Genomic DNA, 26,003 nt, shown 5'->3' on the forward strand with positions numbered 1-26,003 from the left:
CGTTTGCTGTCCAATTGTGGATATTCACGAACCCAAAACATTCTAATTCGTGAAATGTTATCTGAATCCCATTCTTATGAAGATTTGGACTCTGAACCAAGTAATAATATCTGAATTAACGTCTTTTTTTATCCATTTGATCTCAGAGTATCCGGCAAGCTTTTCTCAAAAGGAAAATTTGACAGTTGATGAAGGGATATTTGGATTTAGAGGCAGGATACGATTTCGTGTTTATGACATTAACTATATATTGTTGGTGATTCGTCAATTGCATTATGTACTTCAATATGAAATTTTCGCCGGTAAAAATAACAAATTCCATAATTTCTTTTCTCCAAAGACTTCTTTCTGATTATCTTGACAATCTTTTTGTTTTTGTGGACAAAAAACAATTTGGCGTTATCGCCCGGGATTATCTTGACAAGGAACATACAATATTCATGGACCGGTTTTACAGCTCACCAGTTTTTTTTTTATTTTTTGTGGCAGCGACAGTAAAGTTGGATGCCCTATAGGAAAGAGCTGCCAAAAATAAATTAGTCTGTTTACACAAAAAGAAATCATCTCCTGTGTGTCAAATGGAAATACACTAGAAATGTATTCGCCTTATCTTCAGTTTTCAATGACAAAGTGAATTACATGTGCACTCTAAGGAGGCACATGTTAGTTTTTGATTTCAAAAGCTAAAAAAAAACAGGTATAATTATCAATTATAATAAAAATAAAACTGGGATGGATAGAAATGACCACATTATTTCATATTATCCATTCAAATGCAAGCAGATAAAATGGTGGAAAGATTTTTTCCCCATTATTTATGTCAATTGCCATTGCCTTTATTTTGTACTGGGAATCACGACTCTTGAGACATAAATGTCATTTAGAAAAATTTATTAAACATTTTAACTAAAATCTATTTTTGCAACTTAATGTTACTTTCAGTACATCTTCCCCTTATTAAATATTTTATCTCCTGTAGTTGTAATTAAATATATTTTATTTTACATTTGTGTAAATAATTTTTAGTAACTACTTAGGGCGGTATCATTACTATAAGTATGTGTCCGTGAGTCTTGTATATTCATATTACATTTATTATCACAAAATAACATTGAAAAGTATGAATGAAATAATTTTGTAATAAATAACTATCACTCATTCAACAGAGTTAATTTCAGATCCAATTTGCCATTGCAATGTCAAATATTTAGTAAATTCTCTGTCTGGAGTAAAATGTTACAATATAATTTTTTATATATCATTACAAAACAAGTTTTTTTGTTTATAACACAAGTGTTTGGTGATCAATCCAAAAATGAGTGGCCTAAAATTAATGTATAATTTCTGTATTGCATAGCTTTTTAAAAAAATAGTTTTACATTTCAATAAAATGAATTAAAAAAATTTGCTTTTAAATGAATTATTATCAAGTGATTAAAGTTGTTCTAATGTTCCTGAATACTGTAGATGTTTATACTTAAACTAGAATATGGTATTATAGGTGATAATACTATTTCAGGATATTGTAACTATAAGAATGACTTTTAGTTTTATGTTATCATCAATGTACCATGAAGAACCAGTTGATGTGGAAGTAAGTAGTATTTTCAGTCAAAAGTACTGTTAAGACAAATTAGAATGAAGAAAAAATTCATATGTAAACAAATTCATATGTAAATTGTTAAATTTTGTTAGGCTAATATCTGACACCTAACAATTTTTTTTCAAGATTGCTTTTATTCTCTGTTTAAGATTACCTTCAACTCCTGTATTGGTTCCATTGTTTTTATATACTTGAATTTTCTTATTTAATTACTGTACATGTTGTATTGTTTAACAGATAATTTTTGTTTGGTACATAAATTATACTTACACAAAAAATTTCATTTTTGATTCGTGTGGTAATTTTTATTAGTTATTTTTATTGTGCGTTTAATATAAATTTATTTATAGTAGTCTTCTGTGGAGTCCCGATCCAGTCCCTCTTATATTATGAACCATCAAAAATTTTGTTTGCAAAACATATTTATTTACTTTAAAATAAGTTTGTTTTTTTTATTTATCAACTATAGGTATTTTCATTGTTTTTGATGATATTGTCTGCTAAGATCCTTAGCCACAAAAATATGCCAAAAGCATCTACAGAATTATTTAATGATGTATTGAATTTTTTTTACATTTGTATCAATTTTACTTTTTAACAAATGAGGTAATTTACAATTATTTTCTCTTCAAAAAACATTACCATTTATAATACTTTTAAAAAGGTACATTCATTGTAAAAATTTCACAATTTATAGTGACTCATTCATTAAAGAGTATACAGGTTTTTGATATATTTTCAGTATTGCAAAACAGGCTGTTATAACATATAGTAACAGACTAATAACAGTTATGTATGTAAAATGATTTAAGCTTATTTCACTGCTTATTATTTTATATAAAAAATAATTTTTTGAAGCAAAGCTTCTTAATGCAGGCTTTGGGATGGGGAGTCAACTAAGAAAAACATGAGTTAACTGTTAAATATTACTAAAAATATATTAAGTTGCTGTAAAAAGATAAATATCTTCTTTTTTTTATAAAGCCTGTAGGTTTGTTATTATTGATTTTGCAGGTATTACTGTTTCAGGATATTGTAACTATATAAAAATGACTTTAGTTTTCTATTATCATCAATGTACCATGAAAAACGAGTTGATGTGGAAGTAGTATTTTCAGTCAAAAGTACTGTTAAGACAAATTAGAATGAAGAATTAATTCATATGAAGTAATTCAACCAAAATATTTTTGGCTGCTTCCTATTTATTTTATTCCCTAATATATTGGCAGTCCAAAACATGTCTTTTTCCATTCTCATTCCAGCCTGCTTGTTTAGCAGCACTCATTTTTGGCTGTGCAGACATTAGCATAAACTGTAATATAATTTTGGACTGAATTATGCCAAAACATTGCAACATAGAAAACATTTACTTTTCATCAAATTCTCCTAATTCTCCTCTTTAATTTTTGTCGTTTATATTAAAACCCCTTAATAAGTCTAATAAGTAAAAATGACACCAAAATTTGATATCCAATAATAATAAACTCCTGTTTTTACAGTTTAAATTTGCAATGAAGGGGTGAAATATCAAGTTGATTTTTTTTTATTACCTAAGCCACCCCATACTCACCGTAGCTAGAGTAAGAACATTGATAAGTCTTCCCTTTTTTTTTTATTATTTTTTTTTAATTTAAATTTAAACTTAAATCTTTTGAAAGTTTGAGGCTTTTTATCTCTGGTGGGGGGATTGGGACAAAAATCGAATTTTATCACATAATATGCATCTACGTAAGAGCAAACAACAGTAAAAATTGCAATATTTGATTTCGAACAAAGTTAATGAATTTTCAAAATATGCAGCAGAAATCATGTGCATTTATGCCATTATTAACCACTCCAAAATTTAAGTAATATTTATTTTACAAACTTAAATCACAGAACACTTAGTTTATAAATGTAATATTTCGTTTTTAGTACTGAGTAAGCTTTAGAATTAGTCTTCAACATATCTAATTTAATTAATAAAAATGAAAAGTTAATTAACCAAATAAAAACTACAAGTTAAATAAAAAGTACAGTTTGAAAAAATTAAACTAATTTGAAAGGAATTAAGAATAAGTATAGCACCTAAGACAATAATGACATTTTGGGTAGCAAACTACCAGTAAAATACTGGAAAACGTGGACAAGATTTTGGAACTCATCTGTGAATTATCTATTAATTCTGTAATTTGGTTTGGGGTTTTCTAAGAAAAAATTGTAATCAAAAACTTGAGCATGCATCATTCACATGACTGTGAAGTTAGTCCCTCAGATACTGCCACTCAAAAGCAGCAATGTATTCAAGAGAAAATGTGCCTGTTTGTATAGTATAATTTGTCCTTTAGACAATTTTTTCCCATTTTTAGACTTTTTTTTCAGGATATATTGGATATAACTAGTTTTAGAAAAAACTAGTTATCTTACATTAAGTCAAACTAAAGTTAAAAGTGTTACTAAAACCTAAATTAAATTATAACTTATTTAAAATAAAATAATGTAATTAAAATGTAGCAGTTCTGTTCATTTTAGTTACTTCATCTTAGTGTTACTGGTTGTTTGGAGCTCCAAGTTACCACTTGATTTAAGTGTTTGTGACTACAAAATACAGTGTATTCCTTTTAGTCAAGTTTTAAACAACATGTTAAGTATTTGATTTTAAAGTATTTCCAAGCTATACCACAGTTAATGTTATTGTGATTTTGGTCGGTATAAATTTAAATGAAATTAGGTCAAATGACTATTACATATATCTTTACATCGTTTTGAGAGCCTTGCAAGAAATTTTAGTTTGATATCTGGTAATAGTTAAGGAATTTTTAAATTGCATTAGGAACAAATTATAAGCACATCAAATTGAGAATTTTTTGTTCTTTGAAAGTCTTAAAATATGACTATTTTAAAGTGTTCTGATTAAAAATATATTTGGGTTTACGAACCCAAATTTTATTGTTGGGTTTATGAACTATAATAAATATGTTTCATCACTTTCATAGGCTATATGATTTTGGCATGATGAAAACTTTCAATGCCAATAATGAGAATTGATTCTGATTTGTTTGTGATGAAGTTCTGATATGTGAACACATTCTTAATAATAATGTAATTAAATGGATACATCTCAGAGAGATTCCAGCTTTTGTAAATTGCAGTTGGGCCCATATCCTTACATTTCCTTACTTACCGATTTTGTCCTCCTTTTGATATTGACCTCAATACCCGTCACACTCTTCAACATATTTTCCTCTCCTTGTCTCTTAGATTGCTCTTTCATCTTGTCCAGAATACTTCCAGTTTTCATTTCAGGTTAGTTCAACAAAATTTTATAGTAATATCCCCAAAGACCACATTTGCATTACATGTAAATCTCCATTACATGTGCCATCCTTTCCTCACACTTGTACTCTGGTGCACACAGTTTATATTCTGCTTTTGAATTCTTTACAACTTTTGTTCTTCAAAGAAACTCTTCTTCAAATTTCTTGTCATGCTCTCTCCAATAAGAAAGCAGTGTTATTTACAGAAAGTAAAAATGATAGTTTTGGAAACCATTTTTGTTGTTTAACTATCCTGTATTTAATTTATCTGTATTCTATCCTCTATATTTATCAAGCTGTAAAATTATGCCAAATGAAGTGATAAGGTCTTTGTAGTTTTCCTTCAATGATCTCATCATAAATATCATTGTTTTTCTGCTTTTCAAAAATATGCAAATTTATTAAAGATGACAAGAAATTTGCTTCGCGTTTATTCACTTTTATAGTAAGTACTTTTTACATACCCTCAAAGGTATTGTCTTACTATTTTTTATTTTTAGTTATTACTTACTTACTTAACTTACTTTTTATTTAACATGCGGCTAGATCTATAAAAGCATAAACAAGTTTGTAGAAATGCAAAATGAGAAAAATTACAGAGAAATAATGTGTAATGAGATTGTTATCAAATATAAAAGGCTTTCTGAAATGAAAAAATATATTATTTTTCACGCAACTATCATAATGAAATCAGGATATTTGTCGTTATAATAATTCACCATTAAATAATGGCAGGGACAAAATAATGAACTATTTCTTCAGATTGTCATGTAGACTTTTTTTAACCTGCAGCACCACCGTTAGGTATTACTTCAGTGGATGAGATGAATGACAATTTTTGTAGCATTTGAAAATTCCATGCCTGACCGGGATTCAAACCTGGACCTCCTGATAAAAGGCCGAGCCACTACCACTTGCACCACAGAGGCTGTCACTTCTTAATTTATCTGAACATAACTGACATGACCATCGGAGGAAGTTCTTTAAAATAGAATTTAGGTCTGATTGATGAGGAGTGTGAAGCCAACATATATACTCGTACATATTCATAGATATTCATATATAAATTTCATAAAAAAGTTTTTTTGTTGATTTCAGAGTTTTTTCTGTATATTAGTTAAAAATAAAGAAAAACCTTTAATTTGATACTGGTAGGTTTAAAGAAATATTTATATTATTTTACAAATATTTTACTATTTGTAAATTTAATAATATGTCACTATAGTTTAGTCACTAAAAGAAGAAACTAGAGTTTGAGTTATAATTTTATTACTAAGTGCTAAAAAAAAAAATCACATTTTATACTCTTTTAATGAGACTAATTTAAACAGCAAGAAATAAATTATATTAAAATACAAGTAAAACTTATTGAAATAATACATTCATAGAAGTACATTGAAAAACTTGATTCTCATTCCGTTTAAATCTTTATATAATCTTTAAATTTTCCTATGTGAAATTTCAGAGCTTTATAACTTTTACATATTATGTTTATAAAATACTAATTTCAAGTTGTTTCAGTGATTATTTTGAAGATAAATTGGCCTTATAAAAACATAATAGCTGTGTATTTATTGTTTCAAAACCTTTCTCTTACTTTTTGGAATTTTATTTCTCTTGCTTGATATGTGCAATTTCTGAGCTGTATAACTTCTGCTAAAGTATTCTACAAAATATCTAGTTAATTTACATTAAAATCTGGAATTCTATTAGTTTATATCCTAACAATTATTTGTTTGAGGAAACTGGCGTTTTGTCATTGAATTAATTACATTTTATAAAACTAAACTGTTTACACCAAATTAAGCAGTTATCATTTAGTAGTATTAACAAACATTAAATTTTCTAATGACAGTGTAGTTTATTAAATGGCTATTTTCTTTTATAAATTAATGAGTCATCCAAAATAACAAAATATTGAATGTTTTTACATTTAATTAAATTGTTTTACAGTGATATTTGTGGTCTATTCTAATATATTATTCTTTCAGAGAATAAACATTTTGTATACAGCAAAAATTATTGGATCAAAAGTATTTTCTTTTTAAGTTTTGAACCAAACTTAAAGCACACGAAAGTGCAACAATAAATCAATTTGTATGTAATTAAATTTCCTACTTGATATTAAATTTCTATATTGAAGGTAATGTTGCGATTAATAATATTGTTGAACGATGCACTTTGAGAAAATAATTACCTTGAATAAGGCCTCATTCATTTGAGAAAATCATTGAAGTAATACCTTACGGTGGTAGCGGAGGTTAAACAGTAAAAGAAAGATGGTTCTAAGTAGTGATCATTGTAAATTGGAAACTGTTATTGTACTACTGACTGTGAGGTATGTGATGCGATTACTTTTGCAAGTAGGACATAGAAATCCATCAAGAATTATGTTGTTTTTAGAGTAATAATGTTATGAGTAACAGCACTGAAAGATCAATATCAAAAATTCCAAGAGGATGGATATGTAAATGAGTACAGGGAAACATAACATAAGAGATTGATAAATTCTCTTAAAAAGAAAACATTACAAAATTAAGAACTATCTATACGAATTTTGAAAATGATTGTTTTTTTAGGAAACAAGTGAATGTAGAAGAGATCAAACAACAGCTTGAAAGTTGTGCATGTTCATTACATGACAAGGTAAATGCAGTGGTGGCATAAACAAAAATGTATAGATACAGTGATTTGGGATAGCTAGGTAATTTACAGACTGAATTTGTAGAACCGTAATAGAATCAGAAGTTTATTTTAAAATGCTGAAGAAGCTATGGAGTAATATTTAAAATAAACGATGCAGGATATTCATTAAGGATGTTCATATGTATGAAAAAGCATGGATGCAAGTCGTGCTGAAAATTGAACAGTTCAAATGAGAGATTTTCACCCATTCCCTGCAGCTCAGATATGATGTCAGGAGGGAGTATCATATCTTTAAATGTGATCGGCTAAGTATGCCAGATAAGGAATACTTTTGTGTTTGTCCTCAAAAGTTTGTTACTTAATATTTTGGTAATATGGCAGTTGAGGGTTATGACTTAGTGGAGAAGTGAGTTAGTAGTTTTGTAGGTAACATGTGTTTAAAGAATCTTTTTCTTTTCTTTATCAACCAATTGGAAGTCAGTTTTCGAACAGCCCTTGTACATAGACTGGTGTTTAAGCATCCTTGAATACCCAAACCTAGTGGAAGATGCAAAGTCAGAAAACGAAGAGACTGACAGGCAGAACAGGTATTAAAGCCTTTTGATGATATTGTCTCGTATAATTAAAAAAAAAAAACTGTTAAACTATGTTTGTATTTTCTAGACTAATCCTAAGACTTTGTAGAAAAAAAAATTATTGGTCTGTTATATTTTTATTATCCAATGTAGATATAATTTATTAACGTAAAATACTGCACCACATCAAATTGAATATATTTCTGAAAATTCTAAAATTACTTTTAAGTTTTTTTTCATCACTGGTCATTTAATACAGTTTATGTTCTGGATATTGTTAAAATGTTTAACTAAGTGGCTTCATTAATAGTTTTTCTGCCCTTTAATGATATTGCTTAAAATTCCTTTTACTTTCGGGTCAAACAGAAATAAATGGCACCTGACAGTGACCTAAGAATTTCCTTTTTGTTTTGAAATAGTTTTTAATTGATTCTACATTATCTAAATTATTTGAATTAATTTTAGTAGTTTTATAATAAGTCCTTATCTCATTAGTTACAACATAATAAAGAAATTTATCACCTCTTGCTTATATCAGTTGAGAAATATCGAGGCTATTCTCATTTACCTTACTGTCTTCTTCAGACAGTAGTAGAAAAACCATCTGGCATAATATTTTTTTTTTACCCAAATTATTTGTTGAAGATTTCATAAATTCTTTGAAAACTGCCAAAATGAACTGCATTATTCATATACAGACAGAGAATCATTTTATTCCTATGAATTTGATTGTCATATTTTTTCTCTCCGATAACAAAAAAAGGGTCGTTGGACATTTTTCTTTTCTGTACATTTGATTTCCCTTCATTGAAGGATGAAGGAAAAATTCTTGAATCTGATTTATTTGTAAACTCACCACCCTATATTTTAATTATCTACTTATAAATTATTACTGGCCTGAAGGTTTAATTTGTTCAAATCGGTTTATAAATGACTAATGTATGGGTAAAATTGTTTAATACATTAAATCTTTCAATGTAATACAAAAAAAAAATTTGGGTATCAGTTTATAATTTTACGTCGTGATAGTTGTGTAAATTTATTGACGACAATTCTATTAAACAGATCACACTTGTCTTTATCTTAGAGGTAAAATTTAATTTAATTATTTTAAAAAATGTTATTAGTTTTATTTATTATATAATTTTTCTAACTAAAATGTGAAAGTACTAGCATTTCAAAGGCAAGGAATATTTACTGTAGTGTTTTTGTAGTTTATATGAAAAAAAAAAGACAGCCAGTTTACCAATGTTTTAGCTCCGTGTCAGCATGGTTTTGTGATTGAAAATATACAATCGACAATAATCAAAATCATCAATCAATCAGTCATCAAGTAGTATATTGATAATTGCTGCAGTTGATTCAAATAAATAAAAAAGGCAGTGGTAGACTACTTCATTAGTCACATTCCTTTATAAGAGCAGGACATGGGATGCTGGTAATTCTTGTTAGGTCTGTAAAATTATTCCATTAATTTATTATTTTATTTTGTTCATTACAGAATTTACATTAAGGAACTGTTCAAAAATAAAGACAGATGGTTTTGAATATTTAGCGTCACTAGATAAATTGGAGAGATTAGATTTATTCAGAACTGCCATTGAGTCTGCACCTTTAGTTAAAATATTAACAGCATAACCACATTTGAAGCATATTAATCTTGGTAAGTGTCGATTAAAAATAATTAATATCTAAAAACATTAATATACGGATAGTATTTTTATTAGTGTTAGAAGTATCTGAAACTTAACTGTACTAAGTTATTGTGGACTTGAAAATTAATATTTCCTGCCATGATGGAGCATTTTCTTCTATACTTGGCCAAGGTTTTATAATTTTAATTTTACAACTGGTTTATGGTTATTTTCCTTAAGAGATGAAAGTAAAAAAGAATATGTATTAGTATCATCAATACTTAGGATATATATTCAAATCGTTACTTTTTTAAAGTTTTACAGTTATAATTGAACAAATATAGCAAAACTTTTGTCAGTAACAATTTAAAAAGTTATGGGAATAATGATATTTGCTTATCATATTTTTTGTATAGCTAAATGCCTACATGAATTTGTTAATCCTGTTTGTGGCAATGCTATCTTGTAGAATTGGCATGTATGTTTTGAGGGACATATCAAGCAGCCTTTTTTGTAATTACAGAAAATTCAGTTTTCATCTAATGTAGAAAAAATAGTGCAATAAAATTTAATGTATTTGTGTACTAATAATTACACACATTAAAATAAGGTAGGTAAATGTAAAAATTAAGCTAACAATTATGTAGCTGCTGTAAGTTGATTAATCACTTATGGACATTACTTACATACTTGCCCAAGAGTTATGGGTATGTGACTCTTGATGATCAATCTTCTACTTTATCTAAATTTAATTATTTATTTTATTGTATTCATTCATTTTGAAATTGATCACCCTATTTTTTTACTTAAGGGTCATGTATTAGAGTTTCAAGTATGCATGAAGTGATGCATTAGGCACTTATAATCATGAATAACATACTGTTGATTTTTGAAAAACATGTAGCTTAACTACGGTTGATGTGCGTGTTTTAAGTCAATATTCACAACTTGAAGAAGTTGTAGTGAATATCGTTATTCTCGGAAAAAGGCTCGAGATGGTACTTCTTGTATAATGCCAAAAATTAAATCTATCTTTTATGTTTTGCAACAATGCATCATATATTCCGATTAGAATATTTTATAACAAAGTACATTCTATTTTTGGATAAGATCTCATAAATGAAGATTTATAGGTTACATAAAAAAACAGAATCTTTTTTTTTCATTATAGACTTGTTTATTAATATTTAATATTATGTTATCGCTCTTATGCAATACCAAACTATAAAGTTAATATGTGCATGTTAGCATCTAAAAAGGTCAAACATAAAAGTTCAAAATCAAACAGCTTTTAAGATCCATTACATTTTATAATTTTTAGGCTTATTTTATTTTTCAATTTTAATTTTGTATGGTTCCTTCCTTATTAAATGATTTTTTGTAGCTCATCACATAAACATGAAGCTTATGTGTGGGAATACAGAATGGAATGAAAGGATGTGACCTTCTTATCTTTCTGCCATAGGAGCTAGATAATTTCTTAATATTCTTTATCTGTAACTGGTACTAGCAGTTACCTTCCTATTATGGATCAAATTTATCTTGGTGTTAACAAGGTCTGCTTATAATTTTTTACTTCATCCAACCTATGTTTTTTTGCTACCTGAATAACAAAGATAAAAAAATAATAATTATGTGGGTAATACTAGTATCACCATGTCTTAATGACTTCATTATCTTTTTGTTAACTAGATAAATCATGTGAAGGTCAAGAGATTTCAGTGAAAATTGTTTTTAAAATTAACATCCAGTCCCGTCGGTGAACAACAGTGGAATATGTCATTAGCAGAGTTGACCAGTATTTAAATTAACAAGCTGTTCAGTATATGTAGATCATTGAAGAAGACAAACTAAAGCTACATAACACCTTACTTTACTTAGAAATGCTGGTATAGGATGTCCAATAGTCTGACTAGACATGGTGCCATTGGATAGAAAATGTAAAGAATGATGACTAATTGCACATTTAGTGTCTTACTGCATCTAACATACATACAATGTCTGTGTTGTATGTGTGTGTGTATGTTTATGTTGTATGTGCTGTCTGTGTGTATGTGTGTAGTATATATGTACATGTACATGTAGTGTAATAGTCAGTAGAGTAGTGTTAGTAGAGCATTTGAGTAAGATATATATACAGAATATTACATTAATAATATTTATGACCATAATATAAATCACAATTTAAACCACATTTATAACAATAGATAAATTACAATAATAAATATATTAACTAAATTATTTTAATATTCTCAATTGGTAACATGTCTCCAGTACACAGAAGTGGACAACCAATAAAAAAATGTCCAGGTGATAATGGTCCTGGGTCCCTATGATCTGTAGAAACAGTAGAAATGGGATGAGAATTAGACACACTTAAACCTGTGTTTAAGATTGTTTGTCCTACAACACAACATAGATATTTATGCTTTTAATTGCGCCCTCCCATAAGCCACCAAAAGTGGGCCGACGAGGGTGGAATGAATGACCAAGATATGTTTTGTTTGGATGAAAAGACAAATGTTTGATTTTAGATTTTCTAAATTTAAAAATTTAAATAGGTCATACAAAATATTCTTGGCAGATCGGATGGAACCATTATTGGAAAGGATTTGGGTAGGAATACCTCTTCGTTAAATAAATCCCTTGAGAGTTGCGGTGAATGACTAGTCAAATCAGAGATTTAATTTTATTGCACAGAGACAGAATGGACGAAAAGGTACTACTCAAAGAGAAATGATTTTATTTTGTTTTCATTTGATATTTGCATAAGCCATATGTTATAGTTGTAAGTGCAAAATGTTGAAGTTAATCTGGAGATTCACACCACAAAATGCTTTGTAAATACATAAATCCTGTTGTACAACAGGCTCAACTAATGGTGTATCATTGAGAAATCAATTAGTTTTTATCTTACATAGTATTCTTGCATAAAGGTCGAATATTCCCCTTTAAGATTAGTATTGTTGCAGTGTATATTTATTTAGCTGGAGTTGGCAAAATAAGATTTAAATAAAATTAGGCTTCGATTAAAATATAAGTATAAATATTTATGCCTGAAGTAGGTAAATTTTTATTGAGTTGAAGTCCCGATTTGCAAACAAACATATGTGCAAAAGTTTAATTGATTGCCTGAGTAAAACAAGACTACACAAATGAGAATGACCAAAAACATTTACATAATTACCTAATTTAAAATCAGTTTTATCAGTATGAATGAGTGTGTTGTCATTCTTACTATGACCTTTGTTAAAACAGACAATGTTCTGTTTCATAAGTCTCTTCATTCATCATCAGATAAATTTTAAAATTTGTAGCATTTTTTTAACTGATGGTCGAGCTTACAAAATAAACAATGTTTAATTAACATTATTTAGTTTATGATTCTTGTTACAATACTGAATTGTGAGGTTGTAGTACTTAATAAGATTTTCCAGGATGTCATCTGGTCTCAAATTCTAGGAGCTCTTGAAAATTTGGACAGCTTTTATTTGATAATCTTTCCTTCCATAGTCTGCCAGAATTATAACCTCACTTTGAGGTTAGAAACTGAATTACAATAAATTTAAATATAACTGGAAGTTTCATTGCTTGAAGTGAGTTGACAAATGAAATGTGATTCTCTTTTCATCGTTTTATCAATAAATTGTGATTTTATAATTCTCATTTGTTAACTGGAAGATTTTTAGCAATGGCTACAGCTTTGTCTCTTAGAAACAAATGTAAATAATGTAATTTTTGAATATTTTTTAATCTTTTCGAGTGTGGATTAAGTCATTAAATATTAAGAATGTCACGTTTAAACAACGGTAAATTGATATGTTGCAATTGCAATTGTTCAATAGCTGTCTACAGAATCTTCTTGATTACTTAAATGTTGCCGTACATCCTATGTTGCATAAATTTTCTTGTTCACAATCTAAAGCCAAATTATCAACATTCATTTGTAATTGTGACTGAATGGAATCAATCGTATTTGCAGTGAAGTTCAAGCAGATTTCGTAATTTGACTTGCAAGGCGTAGCTGTCACCTTGTGACGCATCAAATTTGCGAATGTTCCAGTTCTTGTAATGGAGGCTTTCATTCATATTCTTTGTCTTAAGAATTGTTCTTTATCCATAAAGATAACAATAACTAATATGGCCAAAAAAAAAACAAAGGAAGACTAAATTACACAAATAATATTATCTAGATAATGGTGTTGATGTAAATTACAAACCAGATCCAATAAAGTGACATTTTTAATGTTTTCAATAACGTTTTAAGACTTTCAATGAAGTGATATTTTTCGTTCAATAATAAGATAATTATTATTATTGATAATCGCCAATGAAGATTGAATTTGTTAAGCTGCAGTGTATTTATGTATATCACAATATTATAACTTAATTATTCGGTCTATCCTATTTAAGTATCTGGCCTGGAGGACCAAAATTAATGTACAGCCATGCCATTCCAGCTGCGGTGTAATATGTTGGTTGTGGTAATAGCATACACTAAGTAATTGCCAGATAAATAAACCATGGATAATTTACACTTCCTTTCTTAAATTTACATTGAATTAGTTAATCATATTAAATCCCAATAATTTAATACTTTAGTTTACACATTTTTAAATACATGTTAAACATACTGTCTAGCTAGAACAGATATAAAATTAGTAATGTTTTGTGTAACATTTTAAAGGAAAGTAAATCATAAGTTATTAATTGCTTAACAATATTTAAGCTCAGCTGGTTTATTATTAAAAAATAAAATGACAGGATATGTTTACATTTATCAAGAGCATGAAGAAAACACCTGAATCTGAACACATTGGATTCCATTCAGGTCTTTCCTTGAACCTAATTTCCAAAAAATTCCAATTGTTTACGCCATTTGCAATTACTTCAAAAATTAATGCAATCAATTTGCAGCAACATCATTTATCTTGTAACCGTTCTGTTGGAAATTTAGTGTTGATCATCAACAACAATACTTCAACCGTGCATTGGAATCAACACACCAGACCTTGCATAAATTGTTTCTGCCAGTGACTAATAATTAATTGAATATTAATTTAAATTAAATAAGTAACTTCATATGTAACTGAGAATGTTAAAATAATTTTGTTGGTTGATATTATACTTAATCATTGTGATTTAATTATTGTACCATATGAATATGCAATATTAAATATGAAATATATTAAATAGTGATAAATGTTGTACATTGTTATTAATGTAATGTTTATTTTCTATATTTCTCATATGTTCTTCTAACACTCTACTGTAGACTAATCATTATACTAGGTTTACATGTATGTAAATACTACACACACATGCTGACAACATACAGCATGCGCACATGCACACACATGTGCGTGCACGCACATGTATGAACACATATACATTCATGCATACATATATATAACACAGATATTGTATGTATGTTAGTCATTAAAGTGCACTAAGTCATCATTATTTACTTTCTATCCAGTTGCACCATGGTTATTTGGACCATTGGACACATCTTCTGCATCACAAATACATTTAAAGAAATCCTAGGTGCTATAGATTATAAGTACAAGTATGCAAGGAAATATATATATATTTACTTATATTACAGGTTGTTAATATTATGGACAGATTGTTCTTATTGTTACATATTTAGATTATCACATCAACATTAATGAATCTATATAGCATTGTATATTGTATAATACATTCATTTACATCATATTCTATGACATACAGATAAAACATTATCTATCAAACATTATTATTTTCATATTATTGTAACATTTAATTTTAATGTTATAAAAAATGATAGCATGATTTTTGGCAGGCAGTGTGTTTATACTCAAGCATCAATTCTTAACTATAAAAGAATTTCTGCCTTTTTACGCAAAGCATTTCTCTTTTGTAAATGTAAATAAATTTGTATATTCAACTAGCCTATTTTATTAGCTGATATTTTATGTAATTAACTGGACAATGTATTTTATTTACTACAAAATATGAACCGGTAAAGTTAATATGTAGATTAATAATTACACCTGAGGTATTACACCGAAGCAGTTAGTTATTCGAACGTATTTTGAAGTAATTAAAAGACTGTCTGATATAGGCTTAATTTACTGTACATTCCTCACAGACTGGAGACTGTGTGTAACACATCATTTCCTGAAGAAAGAGTTCATTAATTTGTTGATTAATCACTTATGGACATTACTTACATACTTGCCCAAGAGTTATGGGTATGTGACGCTTGATGAATCAACTTTCTACTTTATCGAAATTTAATGATTTATTTTACTGCATTCATTCATTTTGAAAATGATCATCCTATTTTTTTATTTAAGGATCATGTATTAGTTTCGAGTACGAATGAAGTGGTGCAAGCATTAAGCACTTATAATCATGAATAACATACTGTTGATTTTTGGAAAACATGTAGTTTAACTACAGTTGGTGTGTGTGTTTCAATTCAATGTTCACAACTTGAAGAAGTTGATTTCGGGTGGTGGTAAGTAAATTTTTAAATAATTTGTATTTGAGATTGTCTCCGTAAATGTATAATCTACGTTAGGATGACCACAGTTACTGCATAAAGGATTACTTATATATGAGAGGTGAACAAGTGTATTAAGATGGATTTCATATCTTTTTACTACAATTATTGATGTAAGAAATTTACATATCAATTTTTTAAATAAAAAAAATCTGCAAATTATACAATACAAGTAGAATGTGGTTTTAAATGAATATAAAAATAAGATACAAAATTTATATTGCTATTAATAAAAATGTGTTAATAAAATTTGTGTTTCTAAAAATGTGCAGTGATTCATTTTTTTTAGTTTAGCCTTGTAGTTAATTCTTTTATTGATTTTATTATGAACTATCAACAAAATTTTATTATGGAGAAAATGTTTGCGTGTAAACTATTGCTTACTATGTGATTATTGACTTGTACTGGTTTACTGATTCTTGAAATGGATGTGAAAATTACTGTAGTCATCAGTCAGATACTGAAAATAGTTTTCAATATTTTAAGTTAACAACACTAATTTACTGTAAGGTAAATAACATTATTATTTAAATGGTTCCTATAGAGTAATGATTTGACTATCTAAGCTGTACATTCGTGACATATCCTAACATGATAATCTGTAAACCACACATTACATTGTGGAATGATGGAAATTCTGTTTTTGATAATGTATTTTTTTTCTCGGCAGTTAAACTTTTTTATTGAGGAATTCATTTTAGTTTTCACTTGAATTGAAAACTGGAAACTATTTCTGAACAGATAACATCTATTATTTATACATTTTGATTCACAAACAATATTTTAGTATCCAACTTAATCAAGGCCAATTTGAAATCAGTCAATTAATAAACAATAAATGGTTAAAAATATTTTAACCATTTATTTTGTGTTTTGAAAATGCTCAAATTTTGGAGTAGGTCTCATATTTAAAAATTTAACTCAATAGAAAGCTTTTTTCTTTTTTTTTGAAACTATAAAAAGCATTAATAATCTGTAAGGATTTTACAATTTTTTGGGTTGTAGCATACATAATAATTAGTTTTTTCTTTTTTTTTGTAATATATTCATTCCAAACTATGATTATAGAATGGCAATGTGCCAGGAAGTGGATTTACCTTACAAAGTTTAAAAATTAGAGAAAGATGATAAAAGTATGAACAATTTTCTTTTAAAACAACGTCTGTTGTTTTAATCTCAGTCAGTAATTAAAAAAATGATGTGGTGTATGCTAAAGGTAACTGTTTGCACTCCATATGTTCGTGGGTAAAATAAGCGAAATGTGGGCAATTAATATATTTCTTTACTTTAATATCCTTTGATTATCTTCCAGATTCTTCTCTTAGTACAAAATTTGTTTCTTTTTCAAGTGTCATAATTATTAAAGTGCACTTGTAATATGATCTTCATTTTATATTAGTGATTTTTCATTCTACAGTATGCTACTTATATAATAGAAGAGCCTGCCGAAGTAGAAAAAGATGCCCATCTAAAAAAAAATAAGGATTTTGTTTCAGAACTCAAGATACTGAATGGGTAATATTATTTACTTTAAGTGAATTTGTTATAAATTATTGAAATATGTAGCCCATTTGCTTACTTTTGATAAATATGGCTTACTATGAATTCACAGGTCTCATTTCTTTGATGAGTCGCGCATTAAATCCCTTAAACATTAAAATATTTTATATACTACTATTTAATCGATTTAAATTTAAAAAATACATTGTAAAATGGTTTGGGTTACCAGTTTCATTACAACACATTTTAGTCAGTCATAATTCACGTATTTTATTTTTTGTTTCCTAGGACTTTTTGTATGACCATTTTTTCTATTATTTATTTATTGCTCATTTTATAACATTTTATATACTATGATAAAATTATTTTACCTTACTTTTGTTCATTTTCATGCACAAAATGCTTGAATTTATCACAAAGAGGAATAATAAATTATTTTTTAGGCAGAAAAAATGTTATTTCCAATCCAGAATCAATTAACACAAGAACTGCATGTATTTCTTATGCATGTATTGTAATGTACAATTGATTTAAATGTATTTTTTTTTTTAAATTTTCAAAATAAAACAAATGCAGTATTTTAATTAATTTTCTTATTGCTTTTTGAAAAACTAGTTTTAATTTATGCAGAAAATAAATACATAAAAAAATAGTGGGTTTTATGGGCAAAATTAGTAAGCAAATGGGTTAAATGTAATTTTTTTAAATCGCGGTTAAATAATTGATATTATTAGATATCGTATTTATTTGTTGTGAGAATAGGTATATCGTAATATTTTGTTAAGTTCTTTCCACTGAATTATGAATTTTCTTTTCTGATGTTTTTTATTATTAATCCTCTGCATTGTATGTAACCTTTATAAGGAAATTGAATTACTAATAAGTAATCCAATTATTTATTGAAACAAACTACTGTTCTTTCAGGTGTAAAAACATAAACAAAAAAAAAATAAAAAAACAGTACCATTCCAGAAATATTTTGTTTTATTGAAAGTAACCCATCAGCTAGGTCTAGTGGTTAATTTGCCATCGTAAATCGGTTGTTTAACAGCTGATTTTCGAGGTCATAAATTCTGAGGTTCAAAATTTCATAAAGTCGTAGCTCCAAGGTTCAAATCCTAGTAAAAGCTTGTTGCTTTTTGACAAATTTGAATGTTAGACAGGGGATACCAGTGTACTTTAGTGGTTGGGGTTCAATTTATCACCTATCATACGTCTTAGGATGTTCGTCCTGGAATTGTACTAGACTACATCTTATTTACATGTCATACACATCATACTCTTCTCTTTGGGCCGTGGAGGGATTTCTTATTGTTCACTAGTTGAACAGATTGCAACGTACACATTACGAAAAAAGAGAAAAAAATAACTGAAAGTAAATGATTGTTTATTCATGGAGTTCGTTAAAACTTCATCGGTAAGAGGCAATGAAGACAACAAACTACATTCTAAACATAACCTAACCTAACAGTAAAATGAAAATGGGGGAAAAACAAACGTGAAAACATTATATTTCAGTTCAATTGGATTAGTAATAAAGAATACTTTCAAAAAATACCTCAAATTAAATTATGATCAGAATTAAATTCAGATGGTTAAGCAGTTTCTGAAATTTATGTGGCAAACTTTACATTGCCATTTACATTGCAAACTTGACATTTGCAGATTTATATGGGACACCCTGTATATACATACATATTTAAAAAAAATATATATATGTATGTATATACAGGATGTCCCATATAAAACGCAACCCATTAATCACTCGTCCATGAAATTTCAAAAGTCAAGCTTACTCCCCTACTTGTTACTGAAATGGACTCGTCCAACATCTGAACATCGCGGTGACGCAGTAGAACACTACCTACAGATAGTAACAACAACGCAATGATAACGTTCAGTGTATTGCTAGAGACAAGATGGTGTTTTCGCTAGATGAACGTGCTTTCATTGTTGAGTCGTACTTCAATACGAAATCAGTGGTTGCAGTGCAAGATTTGTTTCGCCATAAGTACCCAGATAAACCAGCTCCTAACAAAACATCAGTATTAAGGTTAGTTGCAAAATTTGGAGAGACCGGTTCTGTTAATAACAAGGAAAACAAAAGATCTGCGTCAGTGTTGAATACAGATACAGTCACTGAAATCAAAGACCGATTACTCGCCTCGCCAAATAAATCGATCAGACGTTTGTCTGCTGAAATTAATTTGTCTAAATCAACTTTTCATCGGACGACCAAACGATTACAATTACGACCTTATCGCATTCAAACGGCTCATCGACTTCTTGAGCCCGACAAAGAAAAACGGCTACAATATTGTCAACGGTTCCGTCGATTTCTGCGTGAGGGAATTAATGTTATGGATTCATTATTTTTCACAGATGAAGCACGGTTTCATTTGGATGGCTACGTAAACAGCCAAACAGTAGAATTTGGAGTGCTGAAAATTCTAACGTTTATCACGAAAAACAATTACACCCGCAGAAGTTGGGCGTGTGGTGCGCGATATCGCGAAAGAAAATAATCGGTCCTATTTTTTTCGAGTACACCATTAATGCAGAACGATATCAGGATATTTTATTTCAGTTCATCGCACTCTTGGAAGAGGAAGACGGACACTTCTGGCTACAACATGACGGTGCGACATCGTACTACGCAGGTTCAACTTCTGATTTCGTTGAGGAATTCTTTGGTAATCGTGTTATCGGTCGAGGCTTGTGGCCACCAAGATCTCCAGATTTGACTGCGGCGGATTTTTTTCTACGGGGTTACCTCAAAGAAAAAGCCTACAGCAAAAAACCACGAACAATTGAAAGTCAATATTGAACAAGCTGTATTAAATATCCAGCCACAAACTTTGAAAAAAGTTGCAAGAAACGCTGTAAAAAGAATTGAAGCTTGTATTCAAGAAGATGGCGGCCACTTCCAACATTTACTCTAAATGTAAGGTAATGGATAGTAATAATAAAAATTACATTTACATTTACACATGCCTTTTCATTATTTCAATACCTACCAATATAAGGTTGGGTTGCGTTTTATATGGGACATTCTGTATATATATATGCATGTTCAGGTAAATTTGATTAATCCAGTGATTATGCATACCAGTTAATCAAATTAATTACCTCCAATGTTGGAGAATGTAAAAATTTTATTATTTCAAGTACATTATCAAGTTTTTGTACGCTACCTAGTACTATCAAGTACTGCTATCTATGGTGCAATTGGTAAAGGTACATTAAAAAAATGAATAAAATGACGTATTCAAGCCCTGCAGTTCATCAGATTGGGAGAAAAACGTCTAACAAAATTTGAGGTATTTTTTGAAAGTATATTTTACAAAAACTTTATAATGTGCAAATGTCAACTTTGAAATGAAAATGGCAATGTAAAGTTTGCCCCATAAATTTCAGGAACTGCTTACCCATCTGAATTTAAACTTTTATAAGTATAACTATATTTCTTATCATTTTTAAATAAATTCAGACATAAGTTATTATAGATAATTTCATAATTAAGAGAGAAGTTCAATTTAAATTGAACACGAATAGAATTTCACAGCACTTAAAATAATACACACTCGTATTGTTTGTTACAAGCTCACGTATCACATTTGAATTTGTTGTGTAATGTCATATTTTGAAAGATTGAGTACATCACGTTTCATTAGAAACCTATGGGCTACGAGTGAAATTTAAAAGCTTTTTCAGACTTTCATTTATCAAAAGTGGACAATCCTGTCTGGAGGTAACAGAGATTTAGTAGAAATGCTTTTACTTCTCATTTTTCTATGTAGGTAGGTAAGTAACAAAATTTTTTCAGTGCTCTCTCTATCTACTACTTACGTAAATACTATATACAATCTGTTCCTGAAAAACTTTGGGAATGGATTTCTTATACAAACATGTAACTACAGGGTGACTCAAAGAAACGGGAAATTTAAAAAATTAAATAACGTTAATGAAAAATTTTTTTAGAAAATGAATTTTATTTCATGTAATTGTACAAATGTTGCCATTTTAGGATACATACATTTTAGTTTATTTTGTAAAGATGACATCTTGCAGGTGACCTCCTCTTCTACGTAAACACTCACGAAGTCTCTTTGTTAAATTGTTCATGGTTTGACGTAACATCTCAACTGGAATTTTTGCAACTGCTTCTCGTATCTTTGCCTTCAGTTCTTCCGTTGTAGCAGGTCTACTACATGTGGGTGACCCCACAAAAAGTTTCACAAGCTGAGAGATCAGGCGATCTGGGAGGCCATCTAATGTCACCATTTCGTGAAATGACACGTTGTCCAAACAATCTGCGTACAGCTGCCATCGATATTCGTGCAGTATGCGATGTTGCTCCGTCTTGTTGAAACCAGGCTGTGTTAAGAATTTGTGGAAATCTCTTTTGTTGTTCCACAGCAAAGGTTTCAAGCACGGCTACGTCACTGTAATCGTAAGACCGTTGTCATCCTCAAAAAAATAAGGGCCTATAACACCGTAAGATGACATAGCACACCACACGGTCACCTTCTGGCTGTGCAACGGACGCTGGTGTAGCTGCGTAGGATTTTCTTGTGCCCAGTATCTGGAATTTTGTTTGTTAATAAATCCACTGAGGTGGAAATGCGCTTCGTCTGACATCCACAGTTCGTGAACAAACTATTCGTTATCATTTATATTCTGAAGCATTACATTACAGAATTGTGCTCGCACAACTGCATCGTTCGGTTTCAGTTCCTGGACGATCTGCAACTTGTATGGATGGTATTGCAAGTCCTTCACATTCTTCGAACACTTGAACTATGCAATTGTAAAGATGCTAAGAGACGACGGATTGACTTATGTGGACTTCGTGTGACAGCATCTTGTAAAGCTTGAACATTCTGTGGTGTACGGACGGTTCGCTCACAGCCTGGAGGTTTCTTTATCATTGCCGAACCAGTTTCTTCAAAATTAGATATCCATGTTTTAATTGCATGTGCTGATGGAACACGGTCATGCCGTCCCAGATTAAAATGACGGCGAAATTCTCTACGCGCTCCCTCCACACTGTCATTGTTTTTGTAAAACGCTTTAATAGCAATTGCACGTTGCGCACCACTCTCCAATGATCCATGACAACTAAATGGCAGGTTAGGTTAGAGAGGCTGGCGCCGCTTATCAAGTGGTATCAATCGCCCACGGCTACCAACACAACTTTCAAAATTTCCTGTTTCTTTGAATCTCTCTGTATAAAAGTTTTTTTCTATAAACATGTATTAAGAAATACTTTGAATTTCATTTTGTCAGTGTTCTTATATCTTTCTCAATAAAAATGTATATGTCAACTGGTTGAAACAAAACAGGGAAATCCAGTATTCATATTTAAACAGATACTCTATAAAGAGAAAAAAATGTACTGTTTTCATAAAAAAAATTCCAGAATATAATATTGCACTCGTTTTAAAATTTAAAAATTACAACAGTCATTTTTTTTCAGTGGTTACTGCTTTGGCAAGTGGTTTTTATTTTTTTAAGTTCAATTTTATTGCGAACAAAATAACGCCTCATCTATTTACTTTAATTTTAAAATAACAGAGTTATTTAGAAATACATTGTAAACATTCTAGTTTCAAATCAAAAAATAATCAGATACAGTAATATTTTGTCATTATTTAAGAATTATATACTAGCTTTTTGTAACTTTACTCAAAGCCGAAAAACATCAGATAGAAGGGCAGATACAGATATTATGGAAAATGATGGTAGTAGTAGAAGGGCAAATTAGAACCGTTCTAATTTTACTGCTCAACAATCAAATTCCATTTGCTTTTTATAAAATAAATATTTACTTGGACTTTTAACATACGAGTAAAAATTGAATTAGCAGTAATCAGAACAATTTATCAAATTATGTAATTTTTTTAGAAATTTTTTTACCTCATAGAGGACATCTTCATCTCGCACTCCCCGCTTCTTCATAGGATCGCATCACTCATCCAGCTCCTCCTTGGCTGACCTTTCTTTCTTTTTATAGCAGGAATCCAGGATCAAATTTTCTGAGTTATCCTACTCTTGTCCGTTCATTAGGATATTACTCACTCTAAGTGTCAGTTGGCAACTTCTTCTCCAAAAACTCATCTCCATAGTGGCCATTCTACTTCCTAAGTCTGGGAAGGACAGTCCATACTTCAGACCCGTGTGTGGAACAACATTCAACTAAAGAGCTGAAGATTTTTGTATTATTTGATATCCAAATATTCCGTAAAATAGGACTTTAGAGGTTGGTAGTTTTTCTACTACTACCATCATTTTCCATAATATCTGTATCTGCCCTTCTATCTGATGTTTTTCGGCTTGCACCACTTGGACAAGACGAGGATGGGTAACTGATACTGTAACTGTACTGTCATTAGAACTGAATGCAGCCTACACAGAATGAATCAGTTTTATAAAAAATACCGTAACTTTGTTCCTATCGATAATATGAACAGGATGTTAATAATTAAGGATGTATTCTGGATAAGCAGCATCCGGTATTGATAAACGAAAGCCTAATGTAATTATATTTATGTGATTGAACTTAGGTACTTCTAAGAAAACGTTTACTTTACATAAGTTATCCTGGCTAAAGGCTATGTTTCAAGTAAGCCCCGCACCCTTATTTTTTCTCTCCAATTCCAAGAAAAAAATTCCGGGGGATTCTAGAATAAATACAGTAATCAGAATAGAAAAGCCAATAAAGATTAAACCAATGAACAAGACACTCCCTCTTCCGTATCAGAGATTAAGTTATCATTTAACTTAATATCTCACAGTTTACTACGGTAACAATATAATCAGAAGAGAAAAGCCAATAAAAAATAAACCAATGAACAAGACATTCCCTTTTTCGTGTCTCAGATTACATTTATCATTTAATGATACATGAAATACATAACTTATCAAGCAAAAAAAGTTAGAATTATTTTGATTTGAATTTAATTTAAATAGTGTAGTGTAGTCAACTTATATAGATTATTATAAATTTTACTACATTTCTGGCAACTTTATATTTATTATAAGTATGGCGGACCTTGAAAATAATTATAAACACAATTTCAGTAATTATTTTCTTGATTTTTTTTTTTAATTTAACAATTTAAAAAATTTTTTTTAATATTAAAAAAAATAATATTGCCAAACCACTGCAAATAACACAGAGAAAATAATATAATTGTTAGCCAATACTCGTACTAATCAGATATATTTTTGTCATTTTTATTTTGTTCCATTTTTTCAAAAAAGTTTTTTTTTTACCGTATTAATTTTGTTGATTGGGAGACCTAGAAATGTATTCTATTTTGTTGTTAATAACCAGACCTTTGCAAAGATTTGAGCCAGGACCTTCAGTATAATTGTAAGTAATAAAACATTGAAAACTGAGACAGTAAAATAAAGGGCAGAAATTGTTTTTAAATTATTTTTTATTTACTTTAATCACATCAATTTGCTCAAAATTAAATTTTTCTACAGACTTAAATAACAACAGAGATAAGCTTCCAGAACCAATTTTTTTTATCTCTTCAAGTAAAACTAGTTAAAATTATATCATAATTTATAATTGATAATTTAGAAATGAAGTATAATACTTAAAATTTGGAAAAAAGTTTTCAGGAATCATAACTAAAAAACAAAACATTTTCAACTGTAAATTTATATGAAATTTCTTTTTAATTTTGACTTTTAGAATAATTCCTGAAATAAGTCCATTTCTGTATGGAACATCTATATAATCAATGTAAGAAAGAGAATACAGTTTTTACAACACAAGTAATAATAATGATTTACGCATTCAATTTTACTGCAAGAAAAATATATTGTATCAATGTTTTGAATGGAGAAAAACATATCAATCTCCAACTAATCTGTGTACTTGCCATTGCAATAATTTATATACTAAAACGTTTACAATTGTGTTTACTTCCATGAAAGAAACTCAGGAATAATCTGGACCCTCAAGTGGTGGATTTTTCTGTTTGCTATAGATTTAATAATTATATAAAGTTATTCTCATAAACAAAATATTTTATCTGTCATTTAAACAAAACGTTTTAGCATTTGTAAAATATACTTACAACAATCTTAGAGAACTACTACGTTAAAATACAATAAATCTTCATGTGCTACTTAAATTCTATTCAACTGACAGAATTGTACCTTTAGGAGGCCTGAAAT

At 29.1% G+C, this 26,003-nt stretch overlaps 1 protein-coding gene across 2 annotated transcripts in view; it reads left to right on the top strand.

Moving 5' to 3' along the window:
* LOC142329879 (uncharacterized) overlaps window positions 1-26,003 on the top strand; it is a 59,832-nt gene that overhangs the window by 5,678 nt on the left and 28,151 nt on the right. The window contains exons 2-3 of one of the 2 annotated variants that reach the window (XR_012757610.1): window positions 9,622-9,783; window positions 11,447-16,575. The gene's annotated coding sequence lies outside the window, so the exon portion shown is untranslated. Of the gene's footprint in view, window positions 1-9,621; window positions 9,784-11,446; window positions 16,576-26,003 lie in introns of those variants that run through there. The other variant, XM_075374769.1, reaches the window with a different exon arrangement.

This window comes from Lycorma delicatula, chromosome 9 (assembly GCF_047948215.1).
Source record: "Lycorma delicatula isolate Av1 chromosome 9, ASM4794821v1, whole genome shotgun sequence".
In the NCBI taxonomy this organism is placed as follows: Eukaryota; Metazoa; Arthropoda; class Insecta; order Hemiptera; family Fulgoridae; genus Lycorma; species Lycorma delicatula.